Source organism: Myxocyprinus asiaticus, chromosome 36 (assembly GCF_019703515.2).
Source record: "Myxocyprinus asiaticus isolate MX2 ecotype Aquarium Trade chromosome 36, UBuf_Myxa_2, whole genome shotgun sequence".
Classification (NCBI taxonomy): Eukaryota; Metazoa; Chordata; class Actinopteri; order Cypriniformes; family Catostomidae; genus Myxocyprinus; species Myxocyprinus asiaticus.
The window spans coordinates 13935372-13961196 of NC_059379.1; the positions used below are offsets into that span (position 1 = coordinate 13935372).

At 40.3% G+C, this 25825-nt stretch overlaps 1 protein-coding gene across 19 annotated transcripts in view; it reads left to right on the forward strand.

Annotated features, from left to right (window-relative positions):
* The window catches only part of tcf7l2 (transcription factor 7 like 2), a 107024-nt gene that overhangs the window by 37515 nt on the left and 43684 nt on the right, over positions 1-25825 (forward strand). The window lies entirely within an intron of this gene.

The window sequence follows — 25825 nt, forward strand, 5'->3', positions numbered from 1 at the left end:
GATTTTCTTGGGATTCACTTTTCAGATCTTTAAATGGGTGCTTGTTTTATAATGTGTTGGTCTATAACAGGGGTTGGCAACCTTTTAGACATAGAGTGCCATTTTTTATTTTCCTGGTCATTGGATGTAAAATTTATGCAACTTTCGTAAGTATGAGTCCATTTGTGAAAGTGTTTCTATTTTGCATTTTTCTAGTTGAATCATTTATTTTTCATAACAAATGATATTATCAGCATAACAGTTTGAGTGAAAATTTTGTGCAAAACCTGATGATTATGAAATAATCATGATCCTGCATGGGAATTTTCACAGAGCATCTTATGTGCTTTAATGAAAGAAAACCTGTCCTTTTGTACAAAATGAGTTAACACAGTTAATGTCACAAATTTGCTTATTTGCTTGATCAGGAAATTGTGTGGAATCTTAAATATTTCTTATATTATGTCATTGTATTCATGTAATCACTAGCACGCAAGCAACAGTTATATGAAGTTTTTCGCACCTGCATTCCAATCTACATCTTGATATAGTCCTTCCTCCTGATCACACGGCATGTTTTAATGAGCTGAATGGGAGGCTAAACACTATTAAAGTGTGACGAGACTCGCGCTGCACATGCAAGCCATTCGCACATCACAAGCTGATGAACTATTTAGCCCTTTTTGGTGAATCGCACCTGCAAAATCCTAAAATGTTTATGTTTTCTCTTTTAATCATTTAATGTAAATTTGAGTGTGACCATGATTTAAAGAGGGTGTACCTGTATGCTGGGCAGGAAATCTCAAGGATTAAACGTGTTGTTCTGAAAGCGAAAAGAAACAAATGAAACATGGAATGTAGACTGTCATCCGCGCAGCCTGACTGAAGCAAAGCGGGTGCGTTTACTCGCACAATTAACCAAACATGAAGCGCTGCTGGCTCGTGATGCATGAATGGCTTGCACGCGCTGCACGAGTCTGTTGGGTATACTGCAGTCTCTTCACATTTGAACTTTTTGTTTAGCCTTCCATTCAGCTCATGAAAACACACTGCGTGATCATGAGGAAGGATTACATCAAGATGTAGATCGGAATGCAGGTGCGGAATTTATATAAATAAAATAGTCTACTCTTCTCTTGACGTTGCTGGCGTGCCAGTGATTACCTCCCATAGGTTGCCAACCCCTGATCTATAATGTGGCTTCAGAGATTTCAGTGTACCTCAAGAGAGTAGTTTAGAGCATCTGAGTCTTGGTTGGATGGCGCATGCAACTCTTATCAAAAATGTGGCATCGGGCAATACTATCAGATAATTAGAGGCAATGTTAACCTTGGTGTAGGGAATGAGTGTCTGGACTGGAGTAGAGATGCCATATTTATTCTGCAGTTTTATAACGTGGATCTGATACTGCCTTCTTATCCACGTTTTTAACTCCAAATTCAACTCTTGTTTAAAATCTACAGATGAAAAGGGCTTCAAGGTTAGACACACGGCTGGACTGAAATATTGTTACCATGTTAAAACACCACCACACTGATTCACTGCCTTGGACAATACACCAAATTTGAGTTTGGTCTTTCCATAGTGGGTCATGGGGGCTTCATTGAGTTTCCGTAGTTACTGAAACCTACAGAGTCTTTCCAAGGTCAAGTTTTGGAAACCAAGAGAATAATCCATAGCATCAAGAGATAAGCACAGTTTGTTTTTTTGTGGTGAAAATACTGGATTAAATTGAATTATTTAGTTTGGTATGGGTTGTTTGGTTTTTATCATGGTACATAAATCAGTCAGTTTATACATTCCCAGCTACAATCAAAATATAAGTTTTGTGGCTTTTAGTACATGCCTGTTATCTTTAGGGAGATTTATATGCTACTGGAGCCTACTCCTGAAAGTTGACAGAATAAACTTTTTGCAGATATACGCATTTCAAATGTACAGCCTTTCTCTTCAGCGCAAAACGGTCCAAAATACTGATGACTCATCTTGTCTGCACAGACATTTGTCTAATAAAATGAGCAAATAATGTTAAGGGAGGTACTGGAAATAAGGAAAGCTTGGGTTTATTATATACAGATACCTGCCTGTTATGTTTAGTCCAAAAGATTTGGCCATTGCAGGACTGAAATCTAGAGGCAGTTCTTCTAAAGAGCCATTCAGTGCTTACTCTGTCCAAGTAGTACAATATTTTTGTACTTGTATGTGGGGTTTAGATTGACTTCTCATGCTTATTTTAAGAGAAGGGAGAGAGAGAGAGAGAGAGAGAGAGAGAGAGAGAGAGAGAGAGAGAGAGAGAGAGAGAGAGAGAGAGAGAGAGAGAGAGAGAGAGAGAGAGAGAGAGAGAGAGAGAGAGAGAGAGAGAGAGAGAGAGAGAGAGAGAGAGAGAGAGAGAGAAAATGATTACCCTACTGCTCCAAATCATTTAACATGATTTTAAGAACAGGCTCGGGTACTGTAAATACTGCACTTGAGTTTTATTCTTCTGACTCATGGGTCTGTAAATGCTTATCAGCACAGAACAGTTTTCTTTATTGTCTTTTAAAACACAGTCCTAAAGACCTACAGTCAGAGAACAGGCTAGACGTTGTGCTCTATATGGGATGTTTAGCTATTTTCATATTCTAAATAAGTACCTTTGTCTTGTTTTAAGTTTGTCTGATTGCCAAATAAGAATGCATAATAATGTATTTTGAATATATGAGTATTTTGTCTTGTGGCAAGAAATCTTACGATCATACACAGTTTTGCTCATCTGGTAAATATATCTTGTTTTAAGCATGTTCAGATATTTTTAATTAAAAGCAAGACAAAAATATAAATTAAAATATGATTTTTTGCAGTGTATTGGTTTGATTGATTCATATACTCTACAATCTGTTTGATACAGACCAGGCCCCCTGAGTTTAGATCCCAAGGTTAGAACGGACAATCAAATCGAGGGTCATATGTACTATGCATTGTTTCTTCATCCCTCTGTCTTATTTCCCTTACTCTCCCATTGCTGTTCTTTCTCTCTTCTGCTGACGTGTGTTTGATTTGATGTTTCCTTGGTTTGCATCATACCGTTGGTGAATCTATCTGGAGACTGTTGGTATTGTCAGGGATAGATAACAATGGAATGCCCTGAGCTGTATTTTTTTTCCTCAAGCTGGCCTATATGCTGCCATACGTGAAGGCCTTATCAATAAATTGTACCGTAAACAGTAGTTTCTCTTCTCTGTCGAATTAGAAGAACACCTGCACACCTTGACCCATGCCTCTAAAGACGCCTGTCTGCCGTGGACTGATAAGAGAGCGCCGATGGGCGTGAGATAAGGAACATAAGCTGAAGTTCAAGTGACCCAACAATCAGCAATGAGAGAGAGATACAGGCACACAGGTGGACAGCGGGAGAGACGGGCGATACCGTAAAAGGGCAGTACGGCAGTGAGGTAGACATAATGAGGAACAACAAACAGGTCTAACAAAAAGTGGATAGACATAATGTAGCACACAAGAGGCAGGAAATTCACATGAGCTACGATCACACAGCAGCAGAATATGGTTAACAGTCCTTTTTTAGAGTGCTAAATACAGTGATGTTCACATACAGCTTCAGGTTCCAGTAACTGGTCACCCAAACTTTTTAGATCCAATAGCTGTTTTGCACCAGAGATTTTGATTAAAATATAATGGATAAACTCGCTCCTTCAGATTTCAGACTGATCAGACTTCCTGGTGTTATGGAAGGTACTGTTACGATGGTTACACGTGTTATTCAAGGGTTGTTGTGAGAACAGAAAAGGGGCTTGACTTCGGTTATTCATTCATACAGACAGTATTTGAGTTGTTCCTTTCTGGTTTTGTATAACAATATGACAATGTTGACAATTCAAGAGTCACACCTGATCGTAAATACTGTTGTCTATCCAAAACACAAATTATGTAAATGTAGCCGTAGAAACAGTTCACAGGCTTCTTTTCTTTCAGTCAGTCACATGTAGCCATAGAGGTGCTCCTCTGGACTGCTCCATAAATAGAGCACAGGAAGTGACACGCTCGTCTCTGTCCACGCCTATAGAAGGCAGTGCCAAGATGTTTTAAGAACTCAAGAGCCCTGCTGTCTTTTCAAAGCCTATTAGCCCCACACAGTCGGTATGCATTTATTACCTGTTCACAACTAATAAAAGAGCACATCACTGAAAAATACTGCCAGCTGTTTGTCCCGCGCCATCTCCCCTAATGTCATTGTGAAGTTCTTTCTTTATATAGACTGTAATATAGACATGACAGTTCAGACAGGTGTACTGCAAACACATGTAGCGTATATTTGGCATCAAAAACCGACATGAACTCAAGGACGATATGCACAATGGTTTAGGACTGTCCTGAAGCTAATCTCCAAGCCGATATGGGATTCCAGTCCGGTTGCGCTCCAGTGGGAAGTAGTTGGAAACAACAGGACGATGGGAGATTTCCCCACATCTGTGACACATTGGCCATTCGTTCCGCGATCAGTTCCCTGTACTCGTTCTCTTTCTCAGCTTGTATGCACAGCTGTCCATTGGTGTTCCTTTGGCTGCCATAGAGTTTCCCTATGTAGTGTGCTTAGCCAGACTTTTGACTTGTGGCATAAAGTCTGGTCCACTTTGCATCTTAAATCTGGCCAAAATCTGCCCACTTAGGCAGGAAGAGACTGGTTGACTGACATGTAAAGTGACAAACTATAGTTTCTTTTTGTTTTTCTATGTCATTTAGGGGCAGATTTGTCTGAAATAGCTGATTCCCCGTTAGGAAAAAAAAAAAAAAACTCATTTAAAATATAAAATTGCTCGGCAGTCTGGTTGGAGCTTATGATTTTCACAAGTGCTTTCCAGTTTGGGGTGCATTAGGCATCAGACGGTCAGTGAAGGCTAAAATTAGCCATATACAGACTAATATTATATGACTGAGCACACTAGAGTTGGGTCTGCACTCTGCAGAATCCGTACTCAAGGAAAAGCCAGCACAATCATTGTGCAGGTCAGGTGTCATGCCAAATTGTTAACGGCTACTGTGTTTGTGCAATGTAGATTACTTTATCAAACTAATTTTATCATTTTCAGATCATATTAAATCAGAGTTCATTGATTGTTAGGGAATTATCATAGACAGATGTCTTTAATATTTTAATGATGTTCCTAAAATTACAATGCTTAGGCATTGGATACACTCACACAGACTACCACAAACAGGCACAAACACACTGTGCAAAACACAAACACAAACACACACACACACGCACACACACACACACACATTGTCCTCTCGGTCAGAGTCTTGTTGAGGCTGGACAATGTCTTCATTGTTTTCTGGGCATTCACAGGCAGCAGGGGACGGCTGCAGTGTTAACTATTTCCCCACAAGGCCCCACAGCAGTGTGTGTGTGTGTATGCGTGCAAGTATTGTGTGCGAGCGAGCCAAAAGCAGGAAAACGCGGGAACAGTGAGAATGGAGAGAAAGGGGAAGAAATGGAATAGGTGGAGCATGGAAGAAAAGCTGGAGGAGTCCTGATCTGTTCCTGTATGGTAATTAGTATTTAGGAAGTGATGGAATGTGTAACGTTTTGACAAAGCGGGACCTCCCACCTAAACCGCCAAAATCTGTCAAATACCCTGCTGAAAAGACTAACTTTGACCAGCATGAATTTCCATACTGGTCCAGGCTGGTTTATGCTGGTTAGGTGCTGGTCTGTCTGGCTGTTGATAAGCCAAACTTAGACCTTGCTGGTTGACCATTCTCAGCAGCTTTTTAGCAGGGTAGCTGAAGTTCAAACTATTTATTGCTGAAGTATTGAAATCCTGAGTATTGCAATCAACAGTACATAGAGTAATAAAAACAGGGAGACAAAAACAAAACGAATAAAACACACACACAGTTTGCAGTGAATTTTCCCAGACCCCAACTGAGTAAAGGAGGAAGACTTAGTTGTCTCAAGCAGGCACTGGCCTGTAGTTTTTGCTGGGTAATTTGCTGCCTTTTTTCGGATTGAATGGTGGTGCACCTGGACTGGCTTGACAATGGCTGGGAGGTCCAGGGCCATGCTGGGAAACCCCGGCCCCCTCACTGTTAATGAGGACCCCAGTGTTACAGCCACAAGACACTTAACCAACTTTTTCTTACCCTTTCCCTAGCTCCCATTCTATACAATATTTCTTGCTCCCTCATTCATTTAATTTTTAATCTCCATTATGTTTACCATTAAGGCTTGCTTCCTTTTTCCTTATAGCCTCCTGTTGTGTATGTACTTGGTTTAACAGGAACATAGTGTACAATACCTTTAATGAGTGTAAAGCCAAAAGGGGTGTAAATTGCTTGTTACATCACAATACGATCTTATATAGATTCTCTTAGCCAGTGATCTGATGTTTGCTGATACCTCAGAGTTTGCCGCGATGCGATTTTGATTCAATTCAGGGGCCTGCGATCGATATTACAGTATTAAGTGTCTATTTTACACAATTAATTACATTTATTATCTCACAAATGCAACCAAACTGTAATTTGAATATTTTAATGAGCTCTATGAAAAGTGCAAATCCAGTATCCAAATTGGGACTTCCACAACAAAATAAGGTACTTCAGTTTATACAGAAAAATAAATAATATAAAAAATAAAGTCACACACACAAGTGGTCATCAATTGTTTGATGACAGCTCATTGCCTTGTGGAATGGCGTTAACACTACAGTGACAATTTATAATCTCTAAAACAGTCAAGCAAGTCTTTCAATCCAAAAGACTTACCCATGACAGGAGAGTATGTGCTGTCCATGTTTTTTCATTGCCACAGTTGTATTGAAAATTCTGATAGAGTTTACTGTTTTAAAAATTAGTAAGGGTGTTGATGTGTAGATGTGAAAATTCTTGTAATTGATGCTGGTGCAGGGCAGGTGTTTTCCCTTTCCATCAACAGCGCTGTTCAGAATATCGTGTCTGTCGAGTCATTTGAAATGGTTGAATTGCTCCATAGTACTTTAAAATAGAAAATTCTCATGTGGAAAAATGTGTCGCATGGAGCTCGCAGCCCCCTTGACACGGTGCATGGATTGAACAGAGCGCAACATCAGGCTTCTATCACTTTGCGCATATCTGTGTCTCGCATGAGAAGCATATTTAGTGCTTATAAAGCGAGATACCATCAGGTTATCATACGGTTGCTGGCAAAAAAATATACATCGATGTTTACGCATTGAATCGATGACATCGCATCGTTGGTTATTTGATCGATGCTTTGATACAGATCGTTAGATCGTTACACCCCTAAAAGCCAGATTAGTACCTTTTCTGTCTGTCAGTTCATATACACTGCATGTCCAATTATTAGGCAAGTGAGTATTCTGATCTTATCATTATTTCTATGCACATTTTCCAACTCCAAACCATAGAAACTTGAATGCTTATTGGATTCAGTCATTTTCAGGTGGTATGTATTTGTGTAATGAGGGAGGGTGTGGCGAAAGTGACTATCACCTAATATCAAGGTGTGCATAATTATTAGGCAGCTTCATTACCTCGGGTAAAATGGGCCAAAAAGTAGATTTAACTGACACCGAAAAGTCAAATATTGTAAAATGCCTTTCAGACGGATGCAACACTCTTGAAATAGCTCTACTATTGAGGTGTGACCACCGGACAATCAAACGTTTTGTTGCGATTAGTCATCAACTGGGGCGCAAAAAAATGCATGGAGAAGAAAAGGCGCAAATTAACTGCAAAAGACTTGAGAAGAATTAAACGTGAAGATACTAGGAACCCATTATCCTCCAATACTACCATATTCCAGAACTGCAACCTAACTGGAGTGTCCAGAAGTACAAGGTGCCAAGTGCTCAGAGACATGGCCAAGGTTAAGAAGGCTGAAACCACCACTGAATATATTCACAAGTTGAAGCGTCAAGATTGGGCAAAGAAATACATGAAGACAGATTTTTTGGACAGATGAAATGAGAGTGACTTGATTGACCTGATGGATGGACCCATGGCTGGATCACTAATGGACACAGTGCACCACTTTGAGTCAGGTGCCAGCAAGGTGGAGGAGGGGTACTGGTATGGGCTGCTATCATTAAGGATGAGGTAGTTGGACCTTTTCGAGTTGAAGATGGACTGTAACTCAACTCTCAAACCTACTGCCAGTTTCTGGAAAATACTTTCTTCAAGCAGTGGTACAGGAAGAAGTCCTCAGCATTCAAGAAGGCCATGATCTTTATGCAGGACAATGCTCCATCATATGCATCCAAGTACTCCACTGCTTGGCTAGCCAGCAAGGGCCTCAAAGATGCCAAAATAATGACTTGGCCCCATTCCTCACCTGACTTAAATCCTACTGAGAACTTGTGGGCCCTTCTCAAATGTGAGATTTACAGTGAGGAAGACAATACACCTCCTTTGAACAGCATTTGGGAGGCTGTGGATGCTGCTTCAGTGAAAGTTGATCGTGAACAGATCAAGAAACTGACAGACTCTGTGGATGGAAGGCTCATGGCAGTTATTGAAAAGAAGGGTGGCTATATTGGTCACTGAATATTTTTGAAAGGCCAAAAATGTTATTTAATTGTCATTTTGTGTTACTTATTTGTTGCACCTACTCTAAAAATTGAGAATAAACAATTGAGTTGGGAGAAATTCTTTGTAATTCTTTGTAATTCTTTGTAATTTAGTTGCCTAATAATTGTGCACACTAATATCCCCCTGAGAAAGACAAAACTCACTTTTTCTTTGTTAAACATTCAGGCTTCAATAACATTTTGGATTGACTGAGAGCATTGTGTTTATTCAACAATAAAATTAATGCTGAGGAATACAGTTTGCCTAATAATTGGGCACACAGTGTAGACACACTGGCAACATGCTAACAATAACACAAACTTAAATCACAGTAAACAAACTGCAGTCTTTGTGTGTGTGTGTGTGTGTGTGTGTGTGTGTGTGTTGCATGTTGTATGTGAGATATGTTTGGGCTTGTACCTGGCAGCGATCTGACAGCATAAACAGAGGAAGCAGGCTCTAAATAAATAAACGACAGAGAAGTAGAGAGGTGACAGAGCTACACATTTTTGTGGTTTTAAAGTCAGGCCTTTGCATTTATGCCCTGGTTGAGTGATGAGTGTCATGTTCTCATTTTGTGACTCTGGGACGTCCGTCTTTGCCTTGCAGGGGCCCTTCTGCTTGGAATTTCCTGGACAGACAGATCTGAGTCTTCACCAATTACAGTTGGTGAGAATTCTGAATTCCAAGTTTCTTGCAGTTGGCTTATTAAGTGTTTGAATGAATAAGTAAAAAATACAATAAGAAAACAGACCAAGATAATTACAATGAGAATGAAAACAACTTTGATTTTACAACAGTGCAATGTCATTCTAAGCTTTACTATTGTTCGCTATTGTGTTATGGCAACCCTGCTGGAATATTGATCTTGTGTTTTGGAACTTGGTAGCTGGTTTCTTGCTGGCCTAAGCTGGTCATTTGCTGGTCCAAGCTGATCATTAGCTGCTGCAAGCTTGTAGACCATTTTGGACCAGCAACAGACCAGCTACCAGCTTAAGGTGGTCATACTGGTTTTTGAAACATAGTAGCTAGTCAACCAGCTTATGACCAGCTTGGATCGACTATTGACCAGCTAGAAACCTGCTACTATGTTCCAAAACACAGCCTCCAAATCAAAGCTGAATTTTCCAGCAGGAAACTTAATTTTTTTCTTCTTCTTCTTTTGTAAAATAGGATTGAATCTGATAGGGTCTGTTTTGCATCTCTACACACAAACGCACCTTTAAATGCAGACTTGGCTCATGCCTTTAGCTTATGTAATTGAAAACTGTTGCTCGTCTTCTGTTGGTCAGGTTGCAGAATTCCTGTTGTACCATGTTTGCATGTGTTAAAGGAAAGCATTACTAGCACTCCAGTGGTGTAAAAATTCAGCATCTCTGGATTCCTGGCAGCCCAATATATGCCTCTTGAGCTTCATCTTTGTCTGCTGGCAGGCCCCGTTTCAGCCTTGTTAATTATTTTTTGCATCTTCCGGAATGGTGGCGATTATTTCCCTCTGATTTCTTTTGCTTTTCTCTGAAGCAGCTGGCGTGAAGAGGATGCTTTTCATTTGTAGCATCTGGGGTTGAATGTATGCCAGCGAGAAGTTAGGAGGTGGAGTGGTTTGTGTTTTTGTGTGCACACTCACTCACATGTGTGTAAATGTGAGCTTGACTCGGTTTGCGTGGGTCGAGGTTAAGGATGTGTGGATTAGACGAGGCCTTCATCTAGTTGTTCTAATTGTCCTCTTGTCCATTGACATGAGGCTGAGAGAGAAAGACCGAGAACAGGGAACGAGAGTGTCTGTCTGGCACAGTTCTTCAGTTTGATGTGGCGTGGAGTGACGTAACATGAGGCCATTGCTGCTGAGTGTCTCAATTGCGCCTCGGCCCTCCTTGACGGACACAAACAGTGTGTGGAATTCAAAAGGGGGGCACTACGGGTAGCCTTGCACTGCCAAAACTCAAAGATCAGTAGGGCGAGAGATTGTTTAGCTCATCACCTTGTATTTAGCTCCATGGAGGAAGCTGTGGCATTGTGAGATGTGCTTGTTATTGAGGAAGACTTATATTTGTCTGTCCCTCTGAGTTGTTTAGGCCATGTCTAAATGGTAACCCTCATTCTGCTAAAAGGTTTGACGAGATGCACATACGAGTTCTGCAACCCTTCTCCAACCCATGGCCAGGAGCATTGTGTGGGGCTCTGTGATGAGGAGGGCCCATTTATGTCCCCTATTGTTTAGCACTACTCATTGGGCCCAGGGTAGAGGGGGCTCACCCATCAAATTTTTGAATTTTAATGATGTCCCTGCCCCTGACCCACCCCCTAACCCTATCCCTGGACCGAACTTACCCCCTAACCCTAAACCTATCCCTGAACCTAACATTAATTGCAATGAATGCGTATCTCTTAAGAGTTTTTCAGAACATTGATTTCTTGACATTAAGTCACTTAAAAAAATCCACAAAAAACAAAGCTTTGTCTCTGCAGTTGGCTTGTTGATTATTTAAATAATAATAAAAAATCAAGACCATTACAATGAGAGATTTGTAATGGTAATGGAAATTTGTTTTTCAGAACAGTGCAATATACAGTATATACATTTTTTCAATATTGTATGCTGTTGTATTCTAGTAACCCTGCAGGAATATACATTAATATCTAATATTCTAGCTGGTTTCTAACTGGTCCAAGATGGACATTAGCTGTTTCAAACTGGTAGACCATTTTGAAACAGCATTAAAACCACCTATCAGCTGGTCAGACCAGGAGCATGGTAGCTGGTCAACCAGCTATTGACCAGTTTAGACCAGCTAGAAACCAGGTACCATGTTCCAAAACATAGCTACCAGCTTAAGATGGATTTTCCAACTGGGAACGATTACTTGCATAAATTAGAGTAAACTCTGATAGAGCCTAAAAATGGCAGTTCATAAAAATCACTAAGAAAACAATGCTTTGTCTCTTTTATATCTGACGCTAATTACAGGGGCAGAACTTTTGTGGTTTCGTGAAGAATTACTGACTGAACTTGTTTGACAAGGTGCACCAAGAGTTCTCCAAGTAGTACATCTCTGAATCGTGTGCGTTTTGTGAGTAGAAGATAAAGACAGACAGATAGAAAGCTTGTATAAATGGAAAATGTTTTTGTGGATCCAGATGTTTGTCATTTTGTCTTCATAATGTCTGTGTTCCGGCTTGTGCCTCCGTGTGTGTGTGAGTGTGGATTCAGTTGACTGGCAAGCAAATGTGCAGGTTCCATGTTGTCAGTTAAGTTGGGTTAGGTTTTCAAGCTTAGTTGCACATGATTTCACACAAACCACAGCATGTTGTCATGTTAGCACTGTGAGTTTACATAGCGCTCTACTCATGGTCCATCTAAAAGAGAGAAAGAGTAGAGAGAGCAGTAAAAGTGGATGGGGCGGTCGCCGAACAAGAACTGCAAGAATGTTTGTGATTTTGCTGGGCTAAAACTTCCAAAAGGACTTCCTGTGGGCTACTAGTGGAGCTAGACAACATTGTGCTCCTCTTCCCAAACTTCTTTTGAGCTAAACTTTGATAGAAGTGCCATTAACACTTTCCACTACACCTTTCTATAGCACCTCCCCAACCACATGCACACACACATTAACTTCGTGCATGACACTGAGTGAGACGGAGTTAGCCAGGACTCGTACTGTATTAGCACTTGAGGCTGTTTCACAGGGAAACTTGTTTTGACAGAACTCCAGGTGTCTCATTGTTGGGCGTGCTATGGTTCAACAGATTTACCAATTAGTGTCGGGATATGGACAGGCAAGGGGAGGAGGCAGCTTTTAGTTGGTGGTATAGAACTGAATAAGGGGGGACAACGAGAGAGAGTAATGGAATGACATGGGGCCTCGTGGGCTGCCGAAGGGGTCAGAGCGAGGCTTGGTAAATTGATATGTGACCTCCTTTCACAGGCCTGTTATAGAGTAGCTTGGGAAAGTTTCTCAGAATAGATGAAGAGGAGGGGAAAAAGATAAGGAAGAAGGTCAACTTGTTCTTTATTGTGAATGATTCATCTGTGCACATTGTTCCAAAGAAAAACAAATTTTCATAATTTTTTTCATAATTTTCATACTTTTTAAAAAAAAAGAATTTTCAGCTTGCTCCGCCTATGAAATATCTTTTTGTTTCAGCTGATGTCACCAAGCCCTCTTATTTTTCAGCCCCTCCCTTCCAACCTCCTGTCATATAGAGACAACTTTTCACGATACAATCAATCACAATGGATAAAATCACAAGTTGATCACACGGGAAGTCGGCATGTTGTTTCTGAAAGTTCCCGAACCCTAGGACAGGTAGCATTATGCCAACTCACCGATAAGCACATCTCATCGACAAGCAGCATAAGACATCAGCTCCAGCTTGTTTACCTTCCCCTGTGGCATGACCAGAAGAGTGTTGTGTCAACAGTGTGGGAGACCCAGGTTCAGATCCTGTGTTGAAACCAGGAAGTAATCACGTTTAAAAAATCAGTGACGAGCACGATTTGGAGGTTGCCTTTTTTCCCCGTCACATTAAGTTTTTACTCCACTGATGGTTAGGTTTTGGGTTGGGGGGTACTGTTTTTAAAATAAGCATTCGTCTTCACAAGTGAAAATAACTCTCTTTGCAACTTGCTTTTGGCACCCCACCGTGCACATTACACCCAGAAAAAAGAGCTTACCAACAACTCCTTCTGCTTTGGCCACTGGGGGCAGTGCTTCGCATTTCAGTAAGCACAGACCAATTTTAGCTAAAGTCAACCTACTGTTTCCGCTTTTACTGTGAGATCAGTCTGAAAATCAAGTACCACCCTACATTTTGTTCTTATTGAATATCTTGTTTCACTTGGCAATATGATAAATTAGGGAAATAAAATGGGTTGCAGACAGTAACAAGGGCTAAAACCTCAGTTTTTTCTAAATTGTTGTGCTTTAAGACAACCCTTTAAGACATGGCAAGATAATATCTGCTCTTAAATAATATTAATAGAGTAATGGATGTTCTCATTAAAACATGAGTCTGTTTATTAGACATAAACCCAGTGGACCAAGGGCATGCTTGTAGACATGTAGTCTATACATATTTCCTCAGGCCTATTGGCCTCCATTCCATCCATTTTTTCCTAATTATTGTTGCTTTTACAGATTACCTCTCTTTATTTTTATTTGAGCCTGGCTGCTTTTCTTCCAGGAAGTTTAAGGTGAACTTTCGAAAGGAAGTTGAAGTGATTTAGACCCTGTCCCTCGGGTGGCCTGTAGAATGCAGAGCTTTTTTTGGAAGCGGCCTGGTTGTTTTAGTAAGCCTCTCACTCACTGTGCTCCGTCATAAATCCCAGATATATTTGCGCAATAATTTAATTGAAGTGAAAATTAATAGTCCGTTCCGTCAAATTTGTGGTTATGTGAATTTGTTTCCGGGAAATCCTTCGTGTAGAATATGGCCGTTAAGCGCGTGAAGGTAGCGGCGGCTGAGGTCCATTGAAATCACCTAGTGTCCTGCAGCACGTTCCTTCACTAATCCATTGTTTAGGTTGGACGAAATCCCCCCGCCTCAGACACAATTGCTGACTGCTTTATGGCCAGAGGGTTTTGGCCACACGATGTGGTGAGATTCAGGAGAACTCCAGGGGCGGGAGTTATGGTGTGTGTGTGTTTGTGTGTGTGTGTGTGTGTGTGTGAGCCGTGAGCTGTTTCAAAGTGAGAGAGAAAGAAAGAAAGAAAGAGAGGATAAGAATTTGGTTAGGGCTGAAACTGACATTCCCAAATAACAATTTGTTGTTGTGGCTGAATATGCAGTGACAGTTAAAATATGCGTGTGCATGTGTGTGTGTTGTCTCTGAGAAGCCCTTCCAGGGAGCACTTTAGTTGGCCAGAATCACTTTCACTTCCATAGTCCTCAGTTGAGAGAGCAACAGGGATTTTTTTTTTTGGAAGTCAGTCAGTAGTATCTGACTTGGGAGCAGTTTTGCATTGTCCTCTCATGCTCTCCTTCTTCAGATTGTTTTACCGTGTGCTTCAGCTCGCCTTTTGTGAGACGAATTTCCAGTTTATTTGATTTTGCTCCTCTCAGCAGTTTCTTTGCTGGCGTTTTTTTTACTGTATATTTGTTTCTTTGTTTTTTTTTTTTGTTTTTTTTTTTTTTATGCTTCTCCACGATAAGTGCAGTCAGAGCCAAGTTTTCTATCTCTATTACAGCTCAAGAGAAAGATGACACAAGACTCAAAAAATCTCACTCACTCAAAAAATCTCTTTGTTTTTATTCTTTGTCTTTTTAGTTCTGCCTTTTTTGAATGATTCAGTGAGTTAAAGTGGTCTTGTTTAGGCAAGCTGTTGCAGGTGTGCACATGCCCTCTTTATCATTCATTTAGCTTCGTTGTAGATATGAGAGGAATGTCTACTTCTGCTCGTTCATTTGGCGCTCTGGTGAAACAGATGTGTAGCATTTAGGCTTAATTTATGACAGATAGCAAACTGAGCAATTCTAACATTTCCAGGAGTGTTTCTTTCTACACTGACCTCAAGATACTAGACTAAAGGAAGGCTGGAGCGATGGAAAAAAACCCCCAGAAATGTAAAAATATATATATTTTTAACAGCTGGAAACCACATTTTTGAACATTGCTTAACTGATTAGCATGAGCTAAACATCAGAGCCATGGCCTAGTGGTTAGTGCACATGCTGAGCCACGGTGCTCATGTGGGTGATGCAGGTTTGAATCTAACCTGTGTCATGTCCCAATTCTACTGTCTCTGAATAAGTGGTAACCCTCCATATGGAAACCAACAGCCTAAGCTTGGTTTGCTGGTCTAGATAAACATAATATATACTTTTATTAATTTATTTATATTGTGAACATCGATCTGAGATCAGTGACAGTCATGCAGGCCTGGGTGAACAGTTATGAATAAAATGGTGAGTCATGATTGAAGTGAGACAGGCGTGGTGTCTGTGGACAGCTGACAGCGAGACGATGCTTTATTGGGAGGCTCATTAAGGACAGTGCAGCGACGTGGAGAAAGGAGCGAGCGCTTCAGTGACCTGCATCCTTTTGAACACCAGCCTACTCTTATCAACGACATGCTTCGTTGCTCTGTAACAAGAATTTTTTTTTTCCACAGTTTTTTTTTTTGTTTTTTTTTGCTTTCTCCATCACCCCTGATGGGAACAAGGTAAAGCTGAGATGTCACCACTATCCTTAAGATACAGAGGCTGCTCCTAGTGTGTCTTTTTTCCCCATTTCTCCCGACACCTGTTGGAAAGCCGAGACCTTCACTGTATCCATTTTATTTACCCCCTTTGTGAATGGAAACCTTAATTGGAAATTTTTTGCACTGTCTCCACCTTGTGTTGAGATGCCACATAAATTCTGCTGTTTTACAATTGTTCAGACGAGCAGTGCTTAGAAAGATATTTCAACAAAAATCATTTACTCAACATCATGTTGTTCCAAACCCATTTGACTCTTCTGTTGAATACAAAAGGAGATGCTAGGCAGAATGTTCAGCCTCAGTCAACATTCACTTTCACAATATGGAGAAGAAAAAAAAAACATATTTGTGATCAATGGAAGAAAGTCATATGGGTTTGGAACAACATGATGTTGAGTAAGCAAATAGGATTTTCATTTTTGGATGAACTATCCCTTTAAGCCTTGTTAGGCATGCAAGGGATTTTATGTGCTCAGTAGGAAGATAGACTTTTCAGGTTATTGAAAAGACCACTGCCTCACCATGAACCCTCGTTTTGCTACTACATTGAATACTATAATATTTATGATCACATGCATGATGCCAAGAAATAATCCTTCTGGTAATCAAGAGCAGTTTCAGGAATGCTGTATAAAACTATTCGATTTTATGCAATGTTTATGAACTATAGTAGACTTCTTGCTGAGAAACAGTAAACTGTTTTCAAGCATTGAAATATTGTACATGTTTTCTGTCCACCATGGTATACTTTGTGTCCAGAAAGAAGCAAACCAGTACCACATGGCTAATATAATGTTAGTGGATCTCCTCTCATTCAGACCAGCTGTAGTAGACTAGTATCTCCATATATCTAAAGCAGCATCAGCATGACTGATGAAATTTGAAAATTTAGATGAAAAAAGCTAGTTGTAGTGTGGCACTGGTCCAGTAAGTAGAATTATGCTCCACCTTGCATGTACTGACAAGAAATAGCCACCAGCCACATGTCTGAAGGCCCACCACAAACTCGGTCATTAGATCATTTTAACATGATCTAATCAAAATATTATGACTATGTTATAATTTTTATAACCTTTTGTCTGCATGTCTAATTACGCTATTAAACCCAGCCCGCCACTGGGTGTTCCTTTTAATAGCTTAAATGTGTAAGTTTTTATGTTAAAATACATTCTCCTATCCCACTTTCATATGCAGAGACAACTATAAATAAGTAGTTCATAATTTCCCCAAAAAGTGTAAGTTCTGTGGCTTTATGGCGTTTTCAAGACATTGCTCCAACAACGTTGGCTCAGCCAACAGTTGTGGTGCTAGGGGAGGCATTTCCCCAGTAGATTTTCCATGTGCCCCCCTAGAAAACTCTGACGACCCCCACATCTGTCGGAGGGCAAAACGACCAAGTTTGCCCATTCCCTGTTCGGGCGCTAAATCGAGAGAACCTATTGCACACCCAAAAGATCTCATCCTAGTACCAGCGGTGTCTGCAATACTTTTTGTTGATGATAGCGAGAAATTACACACTTTATCTTTGAACGTTTCCTTTTGCCAGTTCAGCTATTTACATTATCCAAAATCATCTGAAGTACAGTAGCTATAGCTTTATTCCTCACACATTGTCATACACTTTTAGCTCATATGCCTATTGGAGGACCTCCAGTATGCTGATTCAAGTTCCAGATGCACAGTGGCTGTCTATCTGCCTGCTGCCTTCTCTTTAATTGTTATATCTTTTCTCTATTAATATGTGCAAAAAGAGAGGCTTCTGCGATACACGACACATCAAAGGCAACCTCCCCCAGTTTAACAAGTTGGCCGTCTCTTTGGAGGAAAGGCTCTGGAGATGTGTGCCAATTCCCGGCTGGAATGGGTTTGATGGTCTAATTGTAGCCCCCAGTGGACACAGCTGCATATCACAGAGAGCCTAGGCCAAGCCAGGATCCAGTGCAACATGCTCTACCAGGGATGCATAGTCATTACAGCACCAAATCTAGCCTGAATCATGCTTTATTAGAGAGTCGACATGGAAGAAAGTTCCTTTCTGTGCTTCGAAAAGAACAGAAAACCACATTTACATTTATGCATTTGGCAGACACTTTTATGCAAAGTGCATTTAAGGTACCTTTCACAGTTTTTGTGTTTTTCCCGGGAATCGAACTCCATGATCTTGGCATTCCTAGTGCCATGCTTTACCAGTTGAGCTACAGGCTCTCCAATCAAGTTCTCATTGCTCTACCTGTCCATTTATCACATGGTCGACTCCATCTATCATTAAGAGTACAGAGCAGACTGACTCTGTCCCACATCACAAGAATAAACTGCTGTCTTCATCTTCCTCTTCTCTGTTTTTCTGCTCTGCCCTTTTCCATCTATCTGTCATTCTCTTTTCACACTTGCTTACTTTCTCACTTCAATCAACTCTTCCATCCCCACTTCCCTCCTCTCTGTCTCTCCTTCTCTTTCCCTTGTGAATACAAGCAATTATTATATTTTCTGCAATTTTCCGCAGTACAGCTAAACGTATTCTGTGGACAGGAATAGTTAATAAAGGAATAGTTCTTCCAAAAATGAAAATTCTGTGATCGTTTACTCACCGTCATGTTGTTTCAAACCTTATAAGATTACTTTCTTCCATGGAACACAAAAGTAGATGTTTGGCAGAACGATATCCTCTCTGTCATTATTCACTTTCATTGTATAGAAGAAAGATGCAATGAAAGTGAATGATGACTGAGACTAACATTCTGCCTAATATCTCCTTTTTTGTTGCACAGAAGAAAGTAAGTCATACTTGTGTGAAACAACATGAGGGTGAGGAAATGATCACAGAATTTTCATTTTTGGGCGAACTATCCCTTTAATGTTGGGCCTCGCTAAAGACCACGCTGCCCACACCAGGTCAGGGGGCTTGCCACGGGGCTTCGACCAGAACAAAGGAATCCGCACAGACACTTTCTGTCTAGCACTGCTGCTTCCATGCCAACTACCAACACAGCTATTCTAGTGGTGATCAAAAAAAGATCCCCTCAGCTTTGAACTCCTCGCCTTTTTTTCGGCTGTGCATCAAAAAGAAATCAATAGACGAAAGTTTGGAGCGCACGTATCAGTTTTTCTGTTTCTTTCTTCCCCTCCGCCTTCATCGTTTGTACGTTCCGCCACTGGAGTAAAAGCCAGTTAAAAGAGAACTGGTGGTAAAGATGACAATATTGCGGATGCAGTCCGCACAGGGAAAGGTCTCGACTGGGAGAAATCAATTTGGTGGTTGTTTCGCTAGCACTGAAGAAGATGATGCAGATTCTGTTTTTAGACTGAAATGATAGATAGGTTCTTGGTACCTAGAGACAACGCAATACTTTTGAGGGTGTGCATAAAAAAACGAAGTGCTTTGGTGAGGTGTAGTTGTACTGTTAAGGTTTATTTTATCCAACTGTGAGGAAGTACGTGTAGCTGTCTCTCTGAGCTTTTTGTGCCGGTGACTTGAAAGGGCTTCTCGTGGCATGTTGAAGGTCCCAGATGGGTATGAGTTTCTTGAGACGTGCAGAGGTTTAGGTCAAAGATCCTTTGTAATGATGGTTGTGTAAAAAAGCCAGGGAAAGTTAGATGCTTCATGATGCATTAAAATTGCTATAAGGATGGCCTAAATTTAGCACTGCATGACCGTAAAGGGTTATTTCACCCAAATATTACAACGTCTGTGTCATGTTTTACTCACCATGTCGTTCCTAACCTGTACGATTTTCTTTTTCTAACACAGTAATTTTTGAAGAATGTTGGCACTGCTCTTCCGTACAGTTGAAGTGAATGGCGACTGAGGCTGTTTCTGCCTTGCATCGACTTTTGTTTCTCATAGAAGAAAGTCATATAGGTTTAGAACATTATGAGGGTAAATGTAAATGATGAGTATACAGGTCTTAGGTGCATAATTTGTTAATAAGATTTGTTAAATGGCCACATTTGTAAATGAAACCAGGGGTATCATAAAGAGGAATGTCTTGGCTGCTCTTTTCCATATAGTTGAAGTGGATAGGGACTAGGGAAGTGCATATAGTGAACATGTTTTATGGACTACTTTTGTTACTTTTTGGTACTTGATAGCTGTGGTCACCATCCACTTTGATCTTGTGAAAAAAAAAAAAGCAATTTGGCATTTTGATAGATAAATTTTTTTGTGTTTCTTCAAAAGAAAACAAAAAACATTAGTGAATTTGAATTGAGGGTGAATAGGCCAGTTTTATTTTTTGCATGAACTATCCCTTTAAATTCTCAGAGATTTGACTGCTAAAGGAGAATTAGTTATTTTTGTAACCTACAGTCATCACATTAGAAAATTACACTAGACAGGATGAAGAATGTCTGAAGGTCAGTGTGTCAGTGTCATGTCTGTGTGAGTGTGTGTGTATAACCAAGAGAGCGCAACGCGCCGTTGCGCTGCAAAAGGGTAAAGATGTCTGCAGCGAGCATTCTCACTTTTCACTTTTATTGTTGTGCTTCCTGTTTTGAAAGCCATTAAGTAGACGGTTTCCTTACAGAAAGGGAAAAAAGACGCCCGTCTTTTTGAAACGTGTCCAAGCGCAGTGCGGAGGAGAAGAGGATGATAGCGATCAGCTAACAGCCCAATAACAGGAACACAAAGAGGAAAATGCGTCTCTCACTCACCACTCCCCGCGAATGCCAGATTGATACGGGGCTGGTTTTTGATGCGTTGATGAATGCTTGTTGTTTGTTCCGTCACAGCTGTAGCGCACTTGTCATGCGCCCAAGTATCCCCAGCACAAAGTCACATGACCAAAACCCCAGAATGCTTTGTGACATCTGCCCCTGCCATATTCATTTATTTTATTTTATTTTATTCTCTTTATCAGTGAAGTTGAATCAGGGTTGAGCTTGCTTTCATATGGGATCTCGGATCTTGGTCTCAAAATTGATCAGATTTACGTATTCAGTGCTGAAAGGGTCTTGTGCCCTGCGGTATCTAGCCGGAGGGAGAGTTCAGAGTACTTATCCCAAATCGCACAAGTAAAACCCACCGTGCAGTGACCTCAACTTTTCCATTTGCTTTGCTTCTTTTCATACTGCCCTTTTGTGTGGGGATCTTGGGCTTACCCCGGTGACATTGCCGGGGTGTGTGAGGTCATCTGACCTTTTGACCTGTGCCCAATTTCAGAGGGTCGAAGTTTCAAGAGAGCCTCTCACAAAAATGGCCATTCATAGTGTCTCAATAATATCTCAATAATGAATTTAATTTATTAAATGAAAACACCTGGCGATGCAACGTTTTATTTTTTTATGTTTGGGTCATGATACCATAATATTGTGATTCTTTGTTTAGTGTACAGTTATTAGGGTTGCATGATTATAACAAAAATATACATAACTGTAGATTATTTTCCTCTATTGTAATTAATTTCAATTAATAGAATATAGATAAAAATACATGTGTAGTACATGTGCATCTTCATCATGCTGTTTTATACATCAGTAAATCAAAACATAAAGGATCAACTTCACGTAAGCCCACTTCGCAGCAAACAAAACTGTTGTTAATGTTTTCAAGAAATCACACAAAGCAAGCAATTGATATGCCTGTGATTTCTCAATGCTCAGCCGCTGTAAAAGGGCATGTAATTGGTGTTTTGGTTTTTTTTGACAGTAGAAGACCGACATGAGGTAACGTAATTGATACTTTTCAAGATTAGTTAATTTTGGCGGCTGTAATTGTAATCTTTTCGATTAATTGTGCATAACTTTTTAAAATTTGATATATTGCAATTATTTACTCGCTTTATTACATCTTTCTGGTTATTGAACAAAATGTAGCAATCTCCTCTTATTACCTTTTTTGTACTTACTCAGTAAGTCATAATTTATTCCTTTTAATGTGTCTGAATTGGTTTGATTTAGCCGCACTGAACTTGACTTCTATGTGTGTGTGCATGCCGCTCACTGGCCCCGCAGCCTGGCCAGCTTGTAGCTCTTAATAAAAACCACAGACTGTAATTGGACTTAATTGCACCCTTCGGGCGTCATAAGCTCAAGTGTTACTAAACAAACTGCAGGGTCTGGAGGCCGGCACGCTGCATTTGCCACAGTGTTACGCCATCTTTGCCATGTGCATGGATGTGTGTGTTATGTGTAGCATGAGCACGGCAGACACCAAGAGTGTTTGTTTGTTTGTGCCACTCAATGAGTTGAGACTTGTCGTGTGCCACTGCTACTGGAAGATGAGTATTACTTTCTCAACAGTTAGCCAGAAGAACGAGTGCATAGGTCTAAACATTATCCACATTCACTTTTGTATGTTTTGGCTCTGCTGGTGTGTAAACAACAGAGAGAGATCACCCACTGGTGAGCCCGGTTCAACCCTCTGTGGTTAGATATCACCTGCCAGGAACACTTAGGATGGGTGTTGAACAATTCCGTGCCAGGTGTTAAAATCCTTCAAGTCTTATAAGAAAGTGTGTGCATGTGCTTAGCTATAGTTTGGGGCTAAATTTCTCACCAAAAAGTGAGCTAAATTTAGCAAAAAAAAAAACAAAAAAAAAAAACTTTTGGGACATTGTGAATTAGGGTTTTGACTTTAGTAATTAAAAAAATAGTAGAATAATATTTTATGTCCTCGTTTAGTTTAGAGCCGTTGGCCTTCTGGTTAGTGAACTCTTGAATGTGTATACGAGTGTGTTTGTTTGGATCTGTGAGTGTGTTTGTGTGTCTTTTATGTACAGATGCTTTTCTCCAGGCTGTGCGTGAGGTGCACTGGGCCATTCTCGTGGGGGGCCCTCGGGGGTCACTGCACACAATCGATTGAGAAATCCAGACCAAATTCAATCATTGAAATGGCAAGGCCAGCCATGTTTCAGTAGCACCGTTGACCCCGAAACCGACAGCCGGTAGAGAGTGGGATAATCATTGTGAGACCATCATGTTCCTTTAGCTGTGCGATCGCCCGTGCTGCCCGACTATCGCACCCCGCCGACAACACGCCGCCGTTAAGTGTTTGCGTCTGTTATCAAGATTTCCCAGATTTACGTGTGAACAAAGACTCCATCTGCCTCCACAATAAAATGCATATTCATTTTCTGTGAGTTTGAGATAATTAGATGAAATCTGTGATTGGCTGATGGGCCTGTGTTTATCATAGTGTTAGAATGAATGTGCACTCAAAGCTATAGTGTGCAATTTTTTTCCAAATTTGTTAAAATACTTTCAAAATAGATAAAATGCTTTCTCCTATCCCAGATTAAAGGAATACTTTGTCCAAATAATGCTAATTCAGTCATTATTTACTCCAAACCCATATGCCGTTCTTTCATCCATGGAACACAAAAGTGCATTTTTGAAGAATATCATGGCAAATCTTTTCCATATAATGAGTAAATGAATTTGTATTTTTGGTTGAACTATTACTTTAATATGCCATTTGTAGGTTGATTTCCCCATGAACTGTAAACACTGGTTCAAAACATTGTTTGTTTGAGCATCCCAACCAGCCAGACACAGCAACCAATGGCGTGAGTTTGGTGCGGGACTGTCTGTTTGACCAACCAATGAGACAGGGGGTTGTTCGGGTCAACCTGTTTGAAAACATTTCTTTTGCAGTTCCATTTGCTGATGCTAGTGCTGCAGAAATTACACACTTCAGCTTCATGGCAGATTTCTTGACGTGTGTAATCTTAAATGCTACCTGCAAGCACAAACCATGAAGTCTGCAAGGCTCTTATTTAAGGAGACCCCGTACAGCAGCACTGGGGCCCTCGACTTCCTTGTGGAGGGAAAAAAAAAAATACAGAACACATAATTAAGATATACAGCCCGACTGGGTCAGAATATAGCCATATACTTAAAATATAGTGAAGCAGACAAGTCTCCGTTAATCAGTGGTTTGTGGTTACTGTTGAAAGTGACGTATATGAGACTGTGCTGAGTGTGTGTGCATGTGTGGGTGTCTCTTAGTTTTAAGCGGTCTACGCAGCAAGCTATAAAAGGGACTGGAGGAGAACGGTAGCATCTGCACGAAGAGGTCACTGTAAGACAAGCACTGTGTGTGTTTATGACTGTGGACACAACTCTATTTGCGTAGAAGTGTGTGTGTGTAATCTCCCAGGTTGCTCCATGGTTAGTGACCCATAAATCTCACTCTGTTCATCCTCCCAATCCAGACTCCCACTGTAATATATGTGCTGGACAGGTGAGTGTATGTGTGTGTGTGGGTGGGTTTGGCTGGTTTACGAGGAAATTTATTTAGGTTACAAACTGATAATTTAGGTATTATGCTATAAATCTGGTTTATAAGGACATTTCTAGTGTCCCCATTATTCAAATTGCTTAAAAAAACATACTAAACAATGTTTTTTTTTGAAAATGTAAAAATGCTTTTTTTTTTGTGAGGGTTAGGTTTAGGGGTAGAGTTAGGGGATAGAATCTATAGTTCATACAGTATAAAAATCATTATGTCTATGGAGAGTCCTCATAAGGATAGCCGCACCAACGTGTGTGTGTGTGTGTGTGTGTGTGTGTTTGTGTTTGTGTGTGTGTGAACACATCCTTCAGTGGCTCAAGAATTATCACATTTCCTTCTGCACACTCAACCCAGTGTTTTGTCACCCAGTAATTATGACTATCCATCAGTGAGGGGGGTGGAGCTGGGGAAATTAAGATGGATTGAATAACTTTTTAGTGAAATGGTTGGCTGTTGAGCAGCCCCGTAATTACTCTGTCAGGAGAATTGAACCGTATCAGTGAGAGGCTAACTTTAACACTTTCACCCTACTGTTAATTATGGCCACTCTTATATTGGCAGAGTCACCTCATGTCTCCCCTAATAATAAGTGAATAATACAAGTGGCTTAACTAGAATTTGATGGGCAAAAAAATTAAACATTAATGGACCCATCCCCTATAAAAACAGTACCTTCATTCCTCAACTATTATTTATTTTATATAAATGTATTTATATTTGTAGTTTTATTATATTTTATATTTTTACATAAGTATTATATGTTGTCTTCTTTTATTAAATAGTTTTTTTTTCTTTATATATATATATATATATATATATATATATATATATATATATATATATATATATATATAAACCACCTGCCTAATATTGTGTAGGTCCCCCTCGTGCTGCCAAATCAGTGCCAACCTGCATCTAAGAATAGCATTCTGAGATGCTATTCTTCTCACCACAATTGTACAGAGCGGTTATATGATTTACCGTAGATTTTGTCAGTTCGAACCAGTCTGGCCATTCTCTGTTGACCTCTTTCATCAACAAGGCATTTCTGTCCACAGAACTGCTGCTCACTGGATGTTTTTTTTTTTTTTTTTTTTTTTTTTTTTTTGGCACCATTCAGATTAAATTCTAGAGATTGTTGTGTGTGAAAATCCCAGAAGATCAGCAGTTACAGAAATACTCAAACCAGCCCATCTGGCACCAACAATCATGCCACGGTCCAAATCACTGAGATCACATTTTTTCCCCATTCTGATGGTTGATGTGAACATTAACTGAAGCTCCTGACCCGTATCTGCTTGATTTTATGCACCGCACTACTGCCACAAGATTGGCTGATTAGATAATTGCATGGATGATTGTTGGTGCCAGATGGGCTGGTTTGAGTATTTCTGTAACTGCTGATCTCCTGGGATTTTCACACACAACTGTCTCTAGAATTTACTCCATATGGTGCCAAAAACAAAAAACATCCAGTGAGGGGCAGTTCTGTGGATGGAAACATCTGGTTGATGAGAGAGGTCAACAGAGAATGGCCAGACTGGTTCGATCTGACAAAGTCTACGGCAACTCAGATAACCGCTCTGTACAATTGTGGCGAGAAGAATATTATCTCAGAATTCTATTCTGAGATGAAGGTTGGTGCTGTTTTGGTGGCACGAGGGGGACCTACACAATATTAGGCAGATGGTTTTAATGTTGTGGCTGATCGGTGTATAAAAGCAAATACAAAAATATGTACAAATACAAAAAACAACAAATTTTTTTTGTATTTATTAGCCATAATAACACATCATCAAACTGTGTAGCTGTGATCCTAAAAACATTACATTTTGGAACACCTTTTCCA